The sequence below is a fragment of the Tenrec ecaudatus genome, chromosome 3 (genome assembly GCF_050624435.1).
Source record: "Tenrec ecaudatus isolate mTenEca1 chromosome 3, mTenEca1.hap1, whole genome shotgun sequence".
Taxonomy (NCBI): Eukaryota; Metazoa; Chordata; class Mammalia; order Afrosoricida; family Tenrecidae; genus Tenrec; species Tenrec ecaudatus.
Window position 1 is genome coordinate 203,362,962 of NC_134532.1, and position 18,067 is coordinate 203,381,028.

The window sequence follows — 18,067 nt, forward strand, 5'->3', positions numbered from 1 at the left end:
CAGCGGACTGATTTAAGCTCTTCTTGAACTCATTGTTTAGAAGCAGCAGCGCAGAAGGTACGATCTGCATTTTAACTTAATTGAGAAATACATTTTCATCAAGTGAGGGGGGGGGGAAGAGGACTCTTCAAGTTGCGATGAGAATTTTGTTTTTAAATATATACATGTATCACACACACACGAAATAGATGATTAGTGTCTCTTAGAGGAGTTCTGACGCACTCCTCCCAGATCACATCCGCACACAGGGGATTTACATGCACATGTCAGAAATGCCAGCGACAGGACACACCCAACATCTAATTTTAAGTGCCGCCATTGCATAGCAGAAAGCCAAATGAACAAAGAAACAAATCATCAGAGGAACAATGAGATCTTGCTGAAATGATCATTGCAAGGGAGAAAGAAACCACTGACCAGAGCTGCAGAGCAGAGGGAAACAGAGCCGTGCTCCAAATAGTTGAAAGGATACTGCGCCGCTTCGTCCACACACTCTGCTTTCCCCCCAATACTGCTTATGGCAGAGCTTGCCATGCATGGGGTTGTGGCCACTCAGTGGAGACAGAAAATTGTCAGACGCAGTGATGGACTGTGTGGTCATGACCTTGTTACCACCAAATGCAGTGCAGCTGAGATTCCCATTTATATCTTAATACTCGTAATGCTCAAATTAATAATAATAACAAACATTTGCTAAGCCATGTCTAAGGAGACATATGTAGGCCAATCTGTGGACAGGTCAAAGGACTTTAGTGGAAAACCGATTGTGTTTCGAACAGTGAACGCGACAGCAGATGCTCATCTAGTCACATGGACTGCCGTCCATTTCCCAAGCGATGCAGCTGTGCTTCTGTGTTCAATGGTTTTCACACATCTCTAAGAATAACAGAGCTTCACATCCTTAAAACTGGCTCATTTTTCTGATTTGCCATGAATTCTTCTTTCCTTTGGTTAACAATGTTTAACAATTTGTATTTTAAAAGCTTGGCATCTGAAACAGCACAAAGACTAGGAAGCGAGAAAGTCAAGAAGGAGGATGTGTTAAAAAGATGAGGAGGAAGAAACGGGTAAGCTCAAACTAATTGAAAGTGTAACAACACCTCGCTGAGAACCAGCAGGAGTGCTCTCACTGTTGTGCTCCTGCCCATCCAGCGTTTGCCAACCACAGCGTCTTTCTGAAAAACGCATTTCCAGAAACAAAGGCTGCTTCTAGGTGAATGAAAATGCTAGAGACAAGGATTCGGGTCTTCCTGCTTCTAAGGCTCTGCAGCCTTCCTATGCTGGCAGCTTGGGCTCCTCCTGAACACCTCACCCCACTGTGCTCTCCCTTCTGCTCAGCCTCTCTCCCCAGCGCTGTTCTCGGGTCAGGGTTTCTCTTGGGAGTGGATGGAAGAGAATCTGGAGTGATGGGCGCAGGTGGTTCCTAGATGTATCACTGAAGACAGTCAAAAGGTAGTCCTTTGGCATCTGATCTTCAGGCCCATCTAAGACAGCATGCTAGCAGGAACAATGGCTTTACCTGAACTAGTTCGGGTTGGGTTCCACTGAATCAATTTCAACTCAGTCATCCCGTGTGGCAGAATAGAACTACTTTGGAAGGTTCTCTTGGTTATGACCTTTATGGATTTGAATCACTTGATGTCCCCAAGGTCAATGGCATAGCCATGAACTCACCAATCCCTGAAGTTGCCCCAGTGCACTGAGAGAGCCTAAGAGGGTGGGTGGGGGAGCAGTGTAGTATTCTGCTCTACAGCTTAGTCCGATTTCGAAGGGCTCTTTTCTTAGGGATTCCTGTTCAGGGGGCCATGTTCACCAACACAGGAGGACAAATCTGACACGTTTTCTTTCCCATTATTGACTGCAATAATAAATCTTTAAAAGACTATATAGTCCTATCTAATTTGCCTTCACTAACACCCTGCGAAGTTGCTGTTAGATTTCAACTGCAGGACAGTAGGAAACACTGTCATTGGTCGGCAACATCCTCACAACTGTTCCTATGCTTGAGCCCTTTGCTGCAGTCATGTGCCAATTCATCTCGTTAGCAAGTAGGCATGCCATTTCCTGGTTTGGCTTGAAAGGAAATTGTACGGGAATCGCAAAGCTGTTTGAAATTGTCTTTGACTGACAGGTAGGGGGTAGGATGAGGGGCAGTGCCCTAAGGACATAAATGGTGCTGGCATGGATTGCGGAAGGGGGAAGAGAGGTGTGGCGGGAATACGGTGAAGCAGAAGGAAACAAGGGAAGACGGGGCCATGAAGCAAAGGCACAGTCTCAGACATCAGAGTTTAAAGAAGACCAATTCTAACCTGAGAAGAGCGATCCCAGTACATTCTAAGAAAGAGAAGTCCCCCCACCCTTCCTGCTTGTTCTTCCGAACTAACACACAGCTGGGCCACCATGCCACATCCTGGTTGATGTCAACTTTACCCACTTCTCCATCAAAGCCAAATGAGACCTAGTGTGCTCAGTGATGGACTGTCTGTATGCCAATAGACCCCTTGCATAACTGCCTGTGTCACGGCGGAAACTGAGAAAGTAGGGCTTATGTATTAAGCGGATCTAAGGATCGCCAAGGATCCAGGATTTGAATGATTGCCATGCACACACACAGGAACCTACACAGATGACTGCTTAGTCCAGAGAATAACTGAGTACAAGAGTTGCCTGTGGCCACAGTGGACCGAGATGTCAAAGGAAGACTCGGGGAAAACCACAGGCACAACAGTGAGTGGAGGCCAGATGATTAGGGAGTCCCACGGTTCTGACCTGACAAGATAACGATCCTCTACCTTCTTTCAATGGACTCTGTGCATTAGAAGCCCTATGTGTGATTACATGTCATTAGATTTTGTGACTGCTTTAAACATATTTTGCCTCCATTTACAAATATTTGCATTTTTTTGGATACCAGATACTCAGACGATTGCACACACGCATGCACACACACACAAATGGTGCAAACAAGACACCATGATGCAGTTGCCATGGAGCCAACTGGAACGCTTGATGACCCATGGGCTGCAGGTAGAGCTGAACTCCAGAGACTTGTCAGTGGCTGTGATCTGCGGGGAGTAGATTGCCACTCGTTTGTGTGGGACATTTCTGGATGGTATAACCTCTCAGTTAGCGGTCGGAACTACTAAGGGCAGTGGGAAAACAAACATATTATGGCGGTGGATTTGGGTCTATTTTATCGGGAAGGTATTGCCCAGGTAACGAAATAATAAAGGGAGGTGGAAAGGACACAGAAACAGGGTTGTGAATGGATTTCTTGGGACCCATTCAGAGCTGTGTTCTTAATTCAACAAATCCCAGTGAGAAAGGTTGTGTGTTAACAGGAGTGGACAGTCATTCCTCTGCAGCTACATGTCACTGGCCATTGGAGCCAGGAGGAGTGTATGGTACTGCTGAGTCTGAGCTGACTAGATGGCAACATGGATGTGGGATCAAAGGCCTGATAAGACATGTTCAAGACCACGGGGGAACAAGTAGTGAGGATCTTATAGGATACGACAGCCCGCAGTGCATGGCTTGCTCTATGGACCGGTTCATGTGTGTACTATCTCCCACACTATAATAGAAAAGATGGAGAAGACTAAGAGTGTGTTCAGGGACGTGTGAAGAATCAACACATAGAAACAGATTACATGTGGAGATGTATTAGGGAGGGACAGAGCGGCCATAGGGGTCACTTTGAACTTACAACAAAGGGCCGTTCACAAAATAGGAAACCAGAAGAGAGAGACTCAGTGGCCCAGAAGAGCTTGGTCCGGAACACTTTCCATAACCTTGGAACGATGGAAATCTCAGCATAGAAATCTGATGACAATGACTATAGTAAAGCGTGAGAAAAAGAGAGAAGTAACTAAGAGGGGTCATCTAGGAAATGTGAGGAGAAACAGTGCGTGTAGTCTTGATTCACCAGAGCACCTTCAAAAGTAAAATGGGTTTTTATAGGATTTCAGTGAAAATGACAGGTCGACGGGTTTCAGCCTCTCATTGTGGAAGAGAGGGTGGTGGGTGGGTGGAAGAAGTCCTGAAACAGAAGCTGCATTAATAGTGAGATAAATAGCATTGATCCTAAATCTGGAATGTCTGGCGTTGCTATTTATTCATCACATAATGCTGGGCCAACTGCTCAGTCTTACTGCCACGATTTCTTCAAATGTAAAATGGATATAATGGCATATAGCTCATAGAATTGCTAGGTAGATTCAACAGGCTGATACAATTAAAATGCTCATTTAGTGCCTGCCACATCATAAGAATTATAGAGGTGCTGGTTGCCTGCATGTTACAATTATCCCACGCTAAGACTCCGCTTTGGGCCCATAAGGTATCTTGCCCCTTCCTTCAGAAATCAAGGTGAGACATCACTGATGGGAGCGTTCTGCTCTGTATACTGTACAGAGGGAGAAAAATGAGTCAAGACTGCTGAGTTAGCTGGATGAAGATGCCAAAGGAGACATTTGTAATTCTACTGCTGGGCAATAGAGTGTAAGAAATTGTTTCTGAATAGAGAAATGGCTTTAACTGGAGCTGATTCTTATGGAGATTAATCTGGGGATTGAATTTCAGAGCATGCAGGGAGACACACTGAGTAGACTCAGGCAGGGCTTCAGAACAAGAGAGGGTGGGGCGTCTCTCCCCTGAAGCTGGCAATTCTCTTTTGGAGAACAGAGAATAATGCATGGGGGGAGGTTGACCCAGGCTCTAAATCTAAGGTGTGCATGCATATCGAAATGATTGTCATCATAGAGAGGCTTGCAGCTCCCTCCCATCTGCACCACAGGTCCCAGCCCGATCCTCTCAAGTTACCACCATAGCTCCCAACCAGCTCTCTGCTTCCCTGCTGGCATTCCTAAGAGCAGATCTTACCACCTTCCTGCTCAAAATTTCCTCAGCCAGGCCCCATCTCATCCCAAGGGAACATCCTGAATGTTCTTTATTTGGCTTCATCTCCTTCCACTGTCCCCATCATCTCCCCTGCTGCACCCACACTGGCCTCCTCATACTTGCTTATAGAGAAGAGACACTGACTCACACCAGGCTTTCTGATGCTGTATAAGATGTCTTCAATTAATATGGTCCTTCTAGCCATAATCCCTTATGTGACACACTAAAATTCTAGACTCTATGCTGGTAGCTATGGTCCCACAGTGGATGCCATTCTCTGCTCTACCAATGGGCAAGATTAAGGTGGGATTAAGGTCTGAACGCGGAGGGTCAGGAGCCCTGGTAGCATGGTGCGTATTCACTGGGCTGCTAACTGCAAAGTCAGCAGTTGGAAACCATCAGCCTCTCCTCAGGTGAAGTTGAGGCTTTCTACTCCTGTAAAGAGTTGCAGTCTCAGCAACTCACAGGCAGCAAGTCTAACTCTTCCCATTGATTTGCTAAGACTCGGAACTGCCTCGATGGCAGTGAGTTTTAGCTTTAGGAGCGGGTGTTAACCAAGCCGCACTTTTTGTTTCCTTGGGGATATGGCATGCTGAAAGACAATATATATTTTTTAATGACACCACCATCAAAGCTATTCTTCATTGTATAAGAGCCATCTCAGACACAGAGAGGAATCTCAGGACCATCGTCAGAAGAACGCATTGGAGGATCTCTGCTGTGTGAAGTGATGGAGTCCCAGACCAGAGGCCTCCGAGCCTGTGGCATGGAGACTGTGGGACAGAGGAAAGGGGCCAGGCTGAAACCAGAGGCCAAGGTGAGTCAATCTAGAGACAGAACTGAAGAACACTGTACTGATTACGGGACCGTGAGGTGGAGTCCTGGGCCATCCTCCCAATTGTTCTTATGTGTGAGGGCATTTTTGCTGCCGAAGGGCTTCCCCGTGGCAGATAATAGTAAGAAGAGAGTCATGGAGTTTCCTCAATTTATGTAAAGTCTCATGGAAAGCATATGCATGTGGGATCTGCCACTCGTATTTCTTACTATCAAGTCTTGATTCATTTTCCTCTGTTTGCCATTCATTCTTTGGAACAGAGTTTAAACCGTAATGCTTCTGTAAATTTTCTTTGAAATGTCTTAATTCCAATGTGGGTTCTTTCCTGGTGCTCCCATAGCATGCTTTGCTCAACGGGTGTCCTGCTGGAAGAGAGTTATAGTTGACTTGCTGACACATGCCATTAGGGAACGCTTCAGGAGAACTGAAACTGTATCCCCAGTGCCTTCAGACTCTGGCCATAAGTGCCTGCCCACGGCCAATAAAACATAAAGAAAAAATGTCCTTAACTGATGAGCCAATCAGTATTATTGATATTTAGCTCCTCAGCTAAATTACTTATTTAATGGATCCTTGATGCCCCTCTTAGAGAATATTATATAAAAGTCAACTTTTATTCCGGCAAAGGAAAACAATCATGTTGCTTATTCCTTCCTTCCTGAAGGTAGGGTGAAATACTCTTTTTCATTATCCAAATAAACTTAATGGATATATTTAATGGATTTGAAAGATAAAGGTGATACTAAAGTTAGAATGTTGGTGTTAGTACAAGATATCATGGATTGTAAATGGAAAACAGTTACCAAAAGCTTTTATTTGGCTTGATCTATATTTTCAATTTCAGCTGATGGACTTTAAAATACTCTTTAATTCTCTTTCTGTTCTGGGCCTGAGGATATGTGTGTGTATCATAATTTAGTCAATAAAACATGGACACCAGTCAGGAAATAATCATTTCCTGAACACCCAGTTCCATCCTTTTCTGTTAGGAATGATGGTATTCAATCTTAAGACATACTGAAAATATGATCCTGTTATTCTCCTTAAAAAGCAAACAAACAAACAAACAAAAAACCGGTGGCAATATAGTGAGAAGGTCTAGGCACACATACACAAAGGAAGGAAAAAAGCAAATGGTGATGACATGCATGAGTAAATCAACTAACGGGATTTATCAAGATTGGGGTGTCATATAAACCAGGACAGTGTAGTAATTACATATTTCATGTCAACTTGAAGATATATGAAAGTATAGGTGTTGTATTCAACTTGTCAATCAGGTCACAGCCTGTGGGTGTGGCCTTCACCTAAGGAGGGCCCAGAGAACCTCCCCTTATCTCTCCACCTTCAGCTTCCTGCTGGCTGACCCTGATGACTGCCTGAGTCCTGGAGATTTTGTCTACCGCCATTGGATCCACAAGACTTTGCATCTACCAGCCTGTCCTTTCTTGCATTCTCCATTACTGCATGTGACTCTGTGAGTCTGAAGAGAGACTTATTAACTACTATTGGATTTATGGACTTGAGTTGGACTAGCTGGGATGGGTGTTTTCTCGATGTATAATTACTTCTTGATGTAAAGCTTTCTCTTGCACACATATAAGTGAGTATCCCTGGATTTGTTTCTCTAGTCAATCTGGCCTAACACAGACACATTTCTGAAAGAGTAGTGCACTGAGCTGAGTTTCAGGGAAAGTGCTGGGGATGGTATGGTAAGAAGAAATGGAAAGTTATTTTCAAAGAAATGACCTGCATGGGGAAATCAGTGTACATGCATACAAAGTGTGCTAGCCATTGAACTTTAGTTCACATCGCTTGCTTTTAGAGTGCCCCCACATTGGAAGATTAAAACTACTACATATTTTTTACACTATCTTTATTTTTTAATGACATGTTCAGGCACAGTTCTGCCTTCGTGAATGGCTGTTACTGAAAGTTTTGCCCTCTCTCCAACCTTCCCTGTTTGCTTAAATAGTGTCCAGTCACTTAGGGGTTTAATCTGTGCAAGGCAACAGTCCATGTATTTTAGTCTAGAAGCTGTCCTATACATGCATACTTTGCTTTTCCCAAGAGCATTTTAAATTTCAGACCATTGGCTAAATTAATGATACTATTAATCGAATGACCATATGCCTTAAGAGAATTATTTATAATATTCCCAATAAGATGAACATGCTATCTCTAAAGTGAACCAGGGACATATATAAACTCTATATATAGGAAAGGATTTTGTGCTCATACTTAATTGTAAACCCTAATCTAAGAAAAATTAGTTCTTACCCCATGGCTCTGCTTGGTACTTGGTATCGTGATGAGAATATATATATATATATATATATATATATGTATATATGCATATATATATACATACATTCTGTGACATTGTGTTCTGTTATAGTTGCTGATAATGGTTGTTGTTTGTTTTTTATGGGAATGCTTTTTTTTTTTAAATGATACTCAGGATAGGTACACCTGTAAAGACAGCAACTAGATTACTGTCTTAGGGTTCAGGCAAGGAGTACTCGAAGGCAGGGATCAGCCAATATTCATAGACACAGGAATGAAAAAAACAGAGCCTCTGGTACACTCTGAAAGCAACTGATGCAAGACAGACGGAGGACCAACAACAGGTGAAAGGGGGCGAGCACTTTCTTGCAGAACTGACATAGACAGAAGGGGTCCCCTCATGCTGGCACCCTGGCTTTGGGTTTCTGCTTCCCTGAACAGGCCCTGGTTTCTTCAGAACTGGTTCTGTTCAGGAGCAGCCATGAAGCCCCACATTGGGTCATCAATTCCAGACACACTGGGGACTGGAGTCGCAGCTGAAGCTCAGAGGGCCTGAAAAGTTCTGCAAAGGAGACCGTCCCCTGAATTACCTTCTCAGCCAGTTTGATGATTCTCCCACAGTCTGCACCACCCCTCCCTTTCCTGCCTCCTTGTTGCCTTTAAGCAAGCACATTTCAGAGTTGCTACGAAGAACACTCAATCCACACAGGAGAGCCCATACTAAAAGGAGCGAAGGAAATGTTCTACAATTGATTGGTGTGATGGGTGCACGACCCTTGTTAATCAATTTAAACAGTGAACTGTATGACATGTGAATTTTATGTCAACAAAATTAGTGAAAAACAAATTTAATAAAAAGGATGTCAGCATCGGAGTGTGACTTTGTTGAAATGAATTAGAAGAAAAGAAAGAGGTTGTGTTTGTACCACGAACATTCGCGTGAGTGGCGAAGAAAGCTTCCATCAAGCCTAGGAGAAGTTGGAGGCAATGTGGGTATTCTTTTGTGAGACCGAGCACAGGTTTGGGGGATTTTTGACAAGAATAACCATCGCACATCATCAAATGCTTCCAGATCACACTTCAATGTTTTCCTTATCTATGCTTAAATGCATATGTCAATGAAAAGTTGGAGTCAATGGAGATATTCATGTCTGATTTTACATAAAGTTGTCAAACAAAACAAAACTCATTTCAGTCTAGCCATCTGCAATTCGTAGAGAGCCTATAAGACGGAGAAGAATTGCTCCAACGGGTTTGTAGGGCAGTGAATATCGTACTCCCACAGGAGAGCTGATGGGCTGGACTCTAGTAGCTTTCAGGGACCACTGCACTGCTTCAGCCACTTGGCCACCTAGCGTCCTTTAACTCAATAAAGTCAAATATCAGAATGCCCAAATGCCAACGATTCTTCTTGATAAATAGGAAAATGTTTCAACAGGAGTCTGTTTTTAGTTGAGCAATGGCCTAATGATCAATAAACGATAAATAAAACCAGGAAGCATCCTATCAACCCAAGGGCTCTGAAAGAAAAACTGACTACAATCAACTTGAATCGACTTATTGAGATTTAATGCACACATTTGGAAGGTTATCAATCTAAACTCTACTATCTAGTGATGTCTAGATTAGTTATGGAGTTGTGTGCCCATCACTAGTGTGTGATTGTAGAATATCATCGCCATGATGCCCCAAAGAGCCAAGCATCTGTTACTAGGCACTTTCCTCTCCTATTCTAGGTTATACCACTTAGAAGGACTTCATTTCTCTTTATTTCCAAAGGTCACTTCATCGGATAAAAGGTCAATACTATTTTAAGTCCACACCTTTGTTGGTGTTTGCCACAGGGTTTTGTTAGTCATTTTCAAGATCTATAACTACTTCTGTTAGGGATTTATATCTTTAGTCTGTTCCTTGAGTCTCTCATGACTCTGTTTTTGTTTTTTGGGGGGCATCAATTTAAAAAGAGTTCTATTATCATTCCATGGCCACCAAAAAAGTAGTTACTGTTTTAGGCCATTGTAACTCCAACGATACCATGCTTTCTTGGAACATTAATCTGTTTTGATTCTGCTTTGTTCATTCGACTACATATTCACTTCCGTATGAGCTCTACAAGACAGGCTCAGAGAACTTCTCTACAAGGTACAAAAGCAGGTCTGGTCTACCTTATTGTGCATTCTTGTATCACTCATTCATATGTTCATATTCATGCGAATGCAAATGGTGAAAAAATAGTATACTTCTTTTACAATTGTAAGTAGTGTGCCCAAGTATGCGTGTGAGCATGAGTGAACGAGAGAGAGAGAGAGAGAGAGACAGACAGACAGAGGCAGAGAGCAAACAAGGGCAGGAATACTAGTAGTCAGTAGGACTGCACTTCCAACCCACCAGCCAGGCTGTCGAAGAAAAGACTTGGCTCTCTGCTTTCATGAAGATTTCACTCTAGGAAACTCTATCTCTCAGGTGGGTGGAGGTTTCTGCTCTGTCCCTGGTCGTAGCTCTCTTACCTAGTACATTTCATGAATTTTTACATCTGATAAGAAATGTAGCGAAATAATAGGACCATAGAATAATTCTATTTTAAGATTCCAAAAGATTTCAACATTTTTTTCCATTTTCAACAGCAAGATAGAAATCCTACATTTATCATTTGGAAAACCTCACTTGAGGTTTTTGCTGGAGTATCTTTCTCCAGAAAAAATAAATAAACAAAAAGGGAGGGGTAGCATGACAGAAATTTTCTGAAATATATTTTAAGCCGTCTTTTCAGATCCTCATTTCATCTGATTGTGTCTAAAACATGAAGGCAACTTTCAAGAGAACGCCCCCACAACCACCCCTCCACTGGCCGGTCTTTGTCCCTCACATTTTCTAAAGATTTTTAAAAGGTAGAATGTACGCTAATGATGCTGAAATACCGCATCAGCTTTTAACAAAAGATCCGATACTGCAGTGCTGCTATTTTATAGCCCACGACGTATGGTTTCCAGTGGAATATCCCATTAACCTTAGAGTGCAATGATATCATTTTAATTATACAAATTGAAAGAGCAATGTAGGATACCCATATCATGTAAAAATAGATTCACTTTATGTGAAAGTGTCTAAACTATCTTTCACGATGAAGCAATAAATTTGCTTTAGATGGCAAACCTGCCTGTAAATTTAATTACTGGTAATTTTATTTTCCTCCACGGTTTAACCTCTCTCTGATTCTGACCGGAAATACTATCAATCTGATGTAACACAGACAACTTGGGGAAGTACCAGGGGGAGGGGGACAGCAGGGAATGATACATGAGCATTTCCCCAGATTTTAACTTAGAAATAAGCAGATCTATATATGTGGATGGGAAATTATGATGCCAATGTCGAGATGTGGGCACAGCTCCAATTCCTAACACGATACCAAGTAGAGTTGGTCTAATGGAATTCTTACAAATATATAGAATTAAAAAATATTTTTATGAGAGACAAGTATTTTCAATGTCCTCAGAGATCTGAATGGGTCAAGATGGATAAGAAAAAAGACTTCATGGGTTTAAATGATCGATATTTATATGGGTTGAAGAGAGAAACTAGTTACAGGCATCATGCAAAATTGGGGAGCAGTTGGTAGGTTGTGGAGAAGTGAGTAATTGATGTAATCTATCATTCCTTGGAATTCACTAGCCCTAAGGGGGTGGGGCACACCAAAAACAACTAAGACCCCCCCAAAAACAAAAACAAACAAGCAAAACGGTTGCTCTCCAACTGATTCTGACTCAAAGCAACCCTGGAGGTGCAGCAGAGCGGCTCCACAGGGTTTACGAAGCAGAGGAAAATCGCTGTACCCCAAGAGGGATAGGGGGGTTCCAACCACCAAACTTCCAGTTAGCAGCTGAGGGCTTTAACCACTGCACCACCACGACTCCGGCAGCTCCCTAAAGGGGAGCCCTTGCTTTCTGAAGGATGAAGGAACCTGGCTCTCCTCTTCCTCAGTTAAATACATATGACAAGCCCTAGGGGGACAATCCCATTTCTTCCTGCGCGGAGACAAGCCATGCCAGGTGTTTAAGTCACTGAAACTTGAGTGTGGGGGAGCCGCTTTGGGCTGCATCCCTCAATGGCTTCGTCACTTTGAACAAGACTTCTGTAACCTAGGAGGAGGACTATCACCTGTGTCGTAGGTTATTGCTAGGGACAACCGCTACGGCAGAACTTGTGGCCCGTGGGGTACAATGCTAACATATAGTAAATGCTCAGTAAATGCCAGTATCACAAGGGTGGCATTAGCTATGGCCAAGATGTCCGAAGATACCACACACAATGGCAGGAAAGCTGTCCCGTCCTGCACCATCTCCAAGATCTAGTGGATCTACAGTGATCCATAGGGTTTTCCTTGGCTGATTTTTCTGACTAGATCACCGAATCTTTCTTCCTAGCCTCTCTTGGTCAGAAAGCCCTTCAGCATTCCATAAAGCATATAGAACCTCCACTGACAGGCGAGTGGACACTTCACGTGTGATGAGTTGGCTGGGAGTCAAATCTGGTCTGCTACATGGGTAGTGTGGGTGTACTGCTGAAAGGCCGAGACCCCAGTCCCCGCTAGTGGATGGCGTTCAGTTCTGTCAAGTGGGCAATAAGGCAGAATGAGCCTATGTACAGCAGAAGGAAACACGCCCGGCCCTGCGCCGTCCACAGAATTGTTGTCATGTCTGAGCCCATTATTAGATCCTGTGTCATTCATCTCATTGACAGCTTGCTGTCTTTATCCTGTCACTCTATAAAGCAAGATGTCCTGTAAAGCATCCTCTCCTGTCTAATGACGGGCTCCCTGATAACAACAGCCTTGCTTCCAGTCCTTCGTTCTAGCTTTACTGCCTCCCAGCATGATGTGCTCCTTCGCCTGGAAGTGTGCTTCAAACTCGGTGCCATTCAGTCAATGCTGACTCACAGTCACTCTCCACGGGAGTTGCAAGCTTTACCTGAGGTTGAAGACTGCTGACCTTGTGGCTAGCAGCCCCATGCAGAACCCACTGGGCCATGAGGTTTGCCTATAAGGTCCTGGTGCTTGAAGTGTTCTTTGCCAGCACCATTACTCAGATGCATGAGTGCTTCTCCTTAATCATGGCCCAGGTTTCACATGCATACGAGACAAATGAAAACACCATGGCTTATGTTAAGTACACCTTAATCCTCAAGTGGTATCTTGGCTCTCTAATAATGTAAAGAGATCTTGTGCAGCAAATGTGCCCAATGCAATACTTGATTTCTGGGCCGCTGCTGCCATGAGGATTGGTTTTCAATCCACGTGAAATGAAATCATTGAGGATTTCAATATTTTCTCTGTTAATTATGAAGTTGTCTATTGGTTTAGTTGTGAGGGTTTTTGTTTTCTTCGAGTTGTAATCCATACTGTAGGGTGTATTGTAGGTTTTGAGCTTCATCAGCATGTGCTTCAAACCTGCTTGGCTTTCAGCAAGCAAGGCTGCCCCATGTCACGTGTTTGTACTGCGATGTCCTACATGTTGCTTGGGGGCTGGAAGCTATGTCACCAGTATTTCAAATACTAGCTGGCTCACCATCCAGTGGGGACAGGGTTCAGTGGAGCTTCCGGACTACAACAGACTAGAAAGAGGAACAGGGAGTCCAATTCTGAGGGACTGGCCACCTTATTAATAGAATGGAATACTTCCTGATGTAGTTCTGGAATAGGAGGCCCATGAATTGGGAGGGAACTGAAAATACGACTGCAGAGATGCAGCCTCCTGGAGGTCGTGCTGGCTGGATGACCTGGATGGAGCCGAGCTTTGAGGCCCACTCAAGCTCTTGATGGGGGATTGCATAATGAAAAATCCCAACCTAGCCACGTGCATGCTTGTGTATTCCTGTTTCTTTTCTCCACTAAAGAGGCTCTGCCCTCATCGGCGATTTTATCTTCAACCTACCACACATTCGTTAGATGACCTGGAGACAGTTTCTTCCCACAATCTCCAGCTTCCTAATTGGTAAGTAAGAGTAGTATTCAGAGCACATTTCAAAAGGCTATTGGGTTGGACGTATGCTATGTTTAGGAAGAGCCTCACAATATGAATATCACCTAGGAAACATCACAGGCGTTCACTTTCATGGACGTATATACTGAACAAACAGGCAACTGGGAGCTGTACTATATTAGGATTGTAGCACAAGAATCTCGTCCATCAAGGTACAATTTAGGATAAAAAAAGAAGTGCCTCTTTCCCTGCAAAACATACCACCTGGGAATTACGTTGAGGTCATTATCAACAAGCGCTCAAAGCAATCCCAGTAAGCGCTGAGCTACTTTTGAGATACAGTTTACATTCAGGAAATTTAAATTCATCATATAGTTTCCGAATTACAACAAAGGCTATGAGGCTCCCTGCCCATACCCAGGCTTCTCATGATGCTCCGAAGGCAAACGACCACTTTATAATTTCTGAAAGGCACTCTTAAGATGACGTCTCCACTAAGGGTACATACCACCCTCGATTATGCAGCCGCAGATGTCTTGAGAGAATCATAAAGTCTCATGTCCATGATACTGTGCTTCCTGGACAACAGCTCAGAGAAAGAATTGTCAACCAGAAAACATAAAGGCAACTTCTGGTGCCAAATTGCAGGAGGGATCCTGGGTCTTCACAGATGGAGAGAGCGGGTAGCACCTGGTCTCCATCATCCCTGCCTACCTGGTAGCAGAAAGGCCCCAGTTCAAGCAGAGAGTGGGTGTCCGCGCTGCAGACTATCTCCTTTAATCCCAGTCATGCCACGTTTGACGGGGAGAAACAAAGAAACCTTTTGTAGTGTGGAGGGAATCAAACAAGACATGGACAATTTAAAAATTAAAATAAAAAAGATTGGAAGCTAAGTCTTTTGAAATAAGAAAGGGCAAAGAGAAAGATGGGACAAAGAGAAGAGATGACAGGAAGGGGCGGGGATAAGGGAGGAAGTGATGGAGAGGCCAAAAAGATACACCCGGAAGAGAAATCACAAACGAGCAACTTGTGCAAAACAGACTCACAGCCCGATAGCGTCGGACCTACTCGTTTTATTTTGATAGTTGTACAATAATTGGTTGGAATCGGGGTCTATTTCGGTTGCTCTAAATGTTTTACTTTAGAGTTTTAGTTCTATTGGGACTGGTGTTGCCATGGGTTGGCGCCAGCTCGACAGCACCAAAGAAAAAACCCCAAATTGTATTGCCCACCATACTCCCAAGTAGTAGATGCTGTATTCCGGAAAACATGCAGAAGTCGCCAGTGGGTCCCAAAGTCTTCAATTCCCGGGGGCAGTTTAGCAAGAGCAAGTTCCTTGCTCTGGGCAGGAACTCTGTAATCTCCTGGAAGGCAGTGCTGCGGTTGTTGTTTCTGTTTTGTTTTCCTTTTTGGAGGGCCTGGCAGAGATGGCAAAGCAGCCAGGGAAGAAACAAGCACTGTCCCCAGGAAGAGAAGCCCAAAATGATCCAGGCATCTAGTCAATCCTGACTCATATCAACCCGATGGGACAGGGCAAAACTGTCCTTGTGGGCTTCTGAGACTAACTCCTCTTGGGAATAGAAAGTCTCAGCATTTTCTGCTGGAGTGGCTGGTGGTTTTGAATCACTGACCTTATGGTTAGCACCCCAAGGAGATTTTAAAATAATCCCGGCTGGACTAATCCTGAGTTTGGAAAGAAGTGAAAAGTTTACTTCAGAAGAAAGTACAAATTCATCTAACATGCCCATTTAAAAAAAGCATACACATCTGTCCACTTTGTAAAATTGCTTCTTCCTATTACAGCAGAAAAGGTTTTGCCACCAGGACCTCCCATCAATTCTACTTGGACCACGTTACTTTATGCAATTTCAATAAGACAGAATTTGCTTTCAAATTTCCTTCTGCCACTCAAATGCTGTGTGTTCTTGCCAGCTGTCAATGGGCATTTGAGCTCGCAGTATTTCATGGAGCCTCTTCTAATAATGCACGTCACAGCATTTCGCAGTCTAGGTTGATGGAAAACTGTAGCCGGCACTATCAAACCCTTCCATTTGCTTAATACTCTCTTTAGCTGCCAACAAATACAGCCAGACGCGATTTTGCTGTGCAAGTCAATCTACTGTCCACCAAATCAATTCGGAACAACTGTTGCAAAAATGCACTTAAATCAATTTGCTACGAAGGTACAGAATAAAATTACATAGCCACAAACTATATTTAGTTATTTTAGAGAGTAGCCCAGCATATTCAGGCTCTAGCTCTCAGGGAATTTGTGTAAAATCTTCAGCCTCAGCCTATCTTTGTGAGAAACATGCATTGATGAAATCCTTCCACTTATACGCTGTGTTAGCAGAGGACAAAGTGTACAAAGTGTGAGTCGGTCCCATTTTACCAGCCCTCTGGAAATTGTACACCCTATAAACCAAGTGATGTGTAGCCTTTTCTGACTTGAACAGGAGAACACCTGCCAGGAAAGCAGTGTCTGAAATGACAGAGGAGAAAGCAAAACAGAGAAACTCAGTGGATTCGTTCAGAAGCTATCACGGTCTTAAGATGGAGACAATGTGGGGCGTTTTTGTTTTCCTCTCAGAGAAGCCAGTGTGCTCAGTTCAAGGAGCAGGATGGAAGGACTGCTGGTGGGCCATCCATTAGGACCCTGATGTGTCATACCACCAATGACTGTTGAGGGCAGCACAGGGGGAACTCTGGGGAACAGGACTGGAGAGTCTGGCTCGGTAACTGATAATTTAACAGAAAAATACTGTGCCGTCAGGGAAGTTTAAAATCATACAAATGCACACACACACACACACACAGCTACAAGCATGACCCGTGGTAGTGTAATGGGTTACGCATTGGGTTGCTAACCCCAAGGTCAGGAGTTTGAAATCACCAACCACTCAGAGGGAGAAAAAGGAGGCTGTCCACTCCCGTCAAGGTTCACAGTCTTGGAAATCCAGAGGTACTTCTCCTCTGTCCTATCGGGTGGGGATGAGTTGGAATCGACTACATGGCATGCATTTTGAGTATTGTTCCACTGGGATTCAATGTGACATGAGTCAAGAAAAGCCTCTAGCCTAACATCTGGCTCACAGACTTGGAAACTACCCTGATTTTAGATTTGTCCACTTCTCCAACTGTGTGAGCCACTTTCTCTCTCTGTATATATCACCCAGCATATTCAGGCTGTACACACACACACACACACACACACACACACACACACACACACTTCACTGGCTTTGCTCCTCTAGAGAACCCAGCCAAAGGCAGTGTGAAAAAAATAGCATATTGACACCAGTGAATATTTTTCAGATATTTGAAAATAACTGAGTCTTTCATTCTTTGGAGAAGACTGTGAATGAGAAGGAGTTAGAAACAGACTGAGCACATTGACTTTCTGCATTTCTTGACTTATTATGCACATATGGACCTGCTAAAATCTCCAGCCCACAACATCTCCCTTTCTTTTTTGAGCCATTATTTCTCTTTCCGCCAACTCATCCCTTATGAAAAATCTGCAGATTCTTCTAATATCCCTCCCAGGTTCCCCTTCCTCTGGTGTCCAAGGACGGCAATGAACAAGAAACCCCAATGCGTCTCCTTCATTGGCTGGGAAGAAATGGTTACCTCTGGATTCACTTTCTGGGGTTTGTAGGGGGAAGTGTGGGGAAAAGGAACGAGAAGCTTTTGTGATTTTGCTTTTGCTCTTCAAAGTTGTCCCTTTCAGCCAAGAAAACCAAAATTCCCACCCTCCTCTTCTCTGCCACCTTGCTCTGATCTGACGGCCATGTCTCTCTGCCTTTGCCAGTGGTTTCTAACCCACTTCCCTGGAGAGTGACAGGAAGAGAGCTCCCTGCCTCCTTAACTCCCTCTCTTTTTCCTTCCACTTGAGGAAAGGTGTTGAGATTTGAGTAAGACCTTTGTTCTAAGAAAAGTAACCGTGATGACACTTTGGACATGTTATCAGGAGAGAGCAAGTCCCTGGAGAAGGCCATCATGCTTGGTCAAGTAGAAGGGCAGCCAAAGAAAGACAGGCCCTCAAGGAGATGGATGGACACGGTGGCTG

The 18,067-nt window shown here is 43.8% G+C and overlaps 1 protein-coding gene across 1 annotated transcript in view; it reads right to left on the reverse strand.

Annotated features, from left to right (window-relative positions):
• The window catches only part of SLIT2 (slit guidance ligand 2), a 404,634-nt gene that overhangs the window by 168,794 nt on the left and 217,773 nt on the right, over positions 1-18,067 (reverse strand). The gene's annotated exons all lie outside the window — the stretch shown is intronic.